This window comes from Callithrix jacchus, chromosome 11, assembly GCF_049354715.1.
Source record: "Callithrix jacchus isolate 240 chromosome 11, calJac240_pri, whole genome shotgun sequence".
In the NCBI taxonomy this organism is placed as follows: Eukaryota; Metazoa; Chordata; class Mammalia; order Primates; family Cebidae; genus Callithrix; species Callithrix jacchus.
In genome coordinates this window covers 9,502,530-9,506,704 of record NC_133512.1, presented here as the reverse complement: position 1 = coordinate 9,506,704, position 4,175 = coordinate 9,502,530, and positions in this window count along the sequence as shown.

Below are 4,175 nucleotides of genomic sequence, written 5' to 3'. Positions count from 1 at the left end.
AAGTAGGTATTCCATTAGCTTATTTTCAAAAGAACAAATAGATGGCCCCCTGCCATGGGCCTAGTGAGGGGGAAGTCCAGGCAGTCTAGTCACAGAGTCAGTATATGACCTGAAGATACATCACGCTGCTTTTCATCACAATACAGTGTCTTGGACAATATTTCAAATGATGAAGAGTAATAAAAATGTATATCAGAAGTTAACATATTCTACTAGCACACTAACCCCACCAAGATTACAATCAGGTGATGAGAGTGTCTGTCTACCCAGACAATTTTGAACATGACCTTGCAGCACTACTGTGTCCCAACCCTCTCCTTCCTCTGGGGGCTGGGAATTTTCTTTCTACAGTCTTTGTATGGGGCACTCCAATTTTAGAAAAGTAAAAATGTGAAAAAAGAAAAACATTTTAGAGGTAAGGAAATACAGGTTTTGACAAAAATACTTGGTGAAATATAAAGTGCAAGAAAATATAAAGAATCCGAAACATTACTAAAAATAACAATGCAGGACTGGGCACAGTAGCTCATGCCTGTAATCCCAGCACTTTGGGAGGCCAAGGAGGGCACCTCACCTCAGGTCAGGAGTTCAGGACCAGCATGGCCAACATGGCAAAACCTCATCTCTACTAAAAATACAAAAATTAGCTGGGCGTGGTGGCAGGTACCTGTAATCCCATCTACTCGGGAGGCTGAGACAGGACAATCACTTGAACCCGGGAGGCAGAGGTTGCAGTGAGCCAAGATTGTGCCACTGCACTTTCAGCCTGGGTGACAGAGTGAGACTCCTTCTCAAAAATGAATAAATAAATAAAAATAACAATTCAGATAAGATAGTACATTTCAATTATTATTACATGATATCACATTGTTGGCAGCCTATGTATTCTGACTTTGAAAGGGTAAGATATGAGGCAATAACACAGGAAATATGACACTTCTTGTCTTAGCCCCTGACCATCTTATGGCAATTCATAGAGTTATATATTTTTTACAAAATCACAGTTCTTCAGTTATATTCCTGAAAAAATTAACTGATCCTCATTTTCCTATTTCCCCTCTACCTTACCTCCATCACTACCTACTTGTAATACCTGTCTCCTTTTCTCAAACTTGCTTTGAGTTAGATACATTGCCAATCATCTATAAATGACAAGAAGAGTTCAAGAATTGAAGTAAAGCTATATAGGGAGGAAAATAATATCTTCTCTTTTAAAGCATCATATAGGTTTTTTGAAATGGCCCCAAAGATATTTCATAGCATAGATTACTGTCAACAATCACCCACAGAAGGAATCTTAATTTTCTCCATCTTTAATCTTTTTTTTTTGAGATGGAGTCTTACTCTGTTACTCAGGCTGGAGTGCAGCGATGCAATCTCAACTCACTGCAATCTCTGCCTCCCAGGTTCAAGCGATTATCCCGCCTCAGCCCCCCAAGTAGCTGGAATTACAGTCATGTGGCACCAGGCCCAGCCAACTGATGTATTTTTAGTAGAGATGGGGTTTTGCCATGTTGGCCAGGCTGGTCTTGAACTCCTGACCTCAGATGATCTGCCTGCCTCAGCCTCCCAAAGTCCTGGGATTACAGGCATGAGCCACCACGCCGGGTTCCTATCGCCCAATGAAAACTGCTCACAATGCATATGAAGCAACTTCTCAGAGTTCTCAGAAGACACAAGGATCCAGAAAACAGTGCCTACAAAATAACTGTCCCTCACCCAGACAGTGATAAAAGGTGCCATTGAAACACTTAATTTCCATAAGAATCATCATAGTGGAATATAGGTAGGTTTCCTTATCATTGCTTTTCTCTGTTGGAAACGTTGTACATTAATGCTTCCGTCAGCATATGCTTTAATATTTAAAAGTCTTAACACAAGTGGTAAGCAGAGAAACTAAGTACAGTTTATGTGCTCAGGCCACTGTGATGCTCCAAGATTGCTGGTTTAAGTCCATTTTCTGGGCTGTCTAATGGAAAAGACTATAAGCATGCCCAGCTTCAATGAACTTGTCCACTGGCCGCAGTTAAATAGGTGACACTGGCCTTACTCCCTTGGACATGGCCCTCCTCAAGATGCCTGTCTTACCCTCTCAGGTGGTTATTGTCTTTCCACTGCCACTGACTTTTCTAGAGAGCAAGATGCCAACTTCTTTCATTAGAATATAATGTTTTTTAAATTTAATTTTAATATTTCCTATAAGGCACATTCACTAATAATCCACCCCCATAATTACCTGTGACCTCAAAAGCTCACCTAGGTATGCAGTGTCACCATTAGGCTCTTCTTTTGCCAGCAGGGATAGAAATGGAGGTGAAAAGTGCACCAGGAAGGCATTCAGGAAGCTTCTAGGCTGCACTCTATGCAAATTTGAAAGCAAAAAGTTTAACAGTCAGTTCCTTGAGCAAACAATTAATTTATCTTCCCTTCATCATTCTTAGATTGTCAGGATTTACCTGATTTAAACTTTTCTCTGCTTCAGCAAGCCAGTGAGTCACATTTATAAGGATAAAGTTACAGAGATGCATGGATACTAGTTGTGTGTATGTGTGTGTGTGTGTGTGGTGAGGCTTACACAAGGGCTTCATTGTCTAAAAGTATGTTTTAGAAAAACACACGATAAAACAGTGTGCTGTGTCTAAGAATGAGTAATTCACATCTTTAAACAAAACAAAACATATACATTTGTCAACACCACTGAGTGGGAGACACTGAAGTGAACCCGAAACAAATCAGTTTCTGTGAAGGACACAGTCTCATCTCTGTAAAGACCAAGTGATTGATTTAGGAGTGAAAAAAGGTAGTTGATTTTTATTACACTTCCGGAATTGAAAAAAAAAAGCTAACAAAAGAGAGCCACAATCCTGTGATAAGTAGTGCATCTGAGAGAGAATGTCAGAGGGTTTGCTGATACTGCACAAGATCCATCTCCCAAGAACAATGCTACTGGGTGTATTCTCTAGGGAGAGAGGTTTGAGGTCACCTTCAGGTATTTCCAGAAAAAATGTGGCACCTCATTGTTAAAGCCTCTGTCTACAAATGGCTTTCATACTCCCAAAACCATCTTGCATGTTCTTCACATGTACCCCAAAACCTAAAATGCAATAAAAATAAAATAAAATAAAGTAAAATAAATAATAATAAATAAAAAAATATATATAAATAAATAATAAACATTTATAGAACTCTCCACTTAAAACACACAAGATATGCACTCCTATCAGTACCACATCACACCTACTCACAGGTTTAAATGAAACATTGGTTGGCCATTATTAAGCATGATTAATGATATAAGGAAGGTTTACAATATCCATTTTTAGACTGCATTCTAGCCTAGGCAACTAAACAACACTCCCGTTCTCTCTCCCTCCTCCTCTTCCTCTTTTTTACTCTTCTTCATTCCCTTTTTTCTCTTTCTTTCTTTCTCTCTTTCAAAAAAATAAATAAATATATAAAAAAGGTAAATTCTGTAAATAATTTTCTCCAAAATTATAGGTCAATTAAAAATTTCAGAGTACAGTGTGCATGTCAATAGTTGCGTATAAATGAAAGAGAACAATGGGAAAATGCAATTTTTCTAAATTTAACTTTTGGCTTTTAAAGCTATAAACACCACTTGTAGAGAAGAGAATAACATCCCCTGTGATTGAACACTCAAGCAAAATGTGAGGGGTGGAGATAAAGTTCCCTTGGAACTACATTTTCCAAACCATATTTGATCTTCTCTAAACAACAACAACAACAAAAATGGTACTTTTTACAACCATTCTTTCATTTAATTCTTGCATACCCCTTGAGGTAGTTATTTGTTATTCTTACTTTAGAGATGGGGACACTGATCATTGAATAAGGTCTGCCATTTCCCCAAATCACATTGCTAATAAAATCCTTGTGGTTTTGCAGTTACATCACCTGTATATTTACTTATATTCTGCCAAAATGGCCTGCTGGCATTATTTGCCATGCACTTTCATGTTTGTGTCCTCTACCTTATTCCACAAAGTTGAGGAAGATGATTGAAAATCTTGGAGGAAAAAAATCCTGTAACATATTCCATTTTTTTCTCTCTTGAGTGCTTTCTGGAAGCATCTATTCAACAGAGGGGGGATTGTTATGGAAACATGGGATTCACAGTGTACAGCTTTGTGACTCAATTTGTTCTCTTCTTTTGC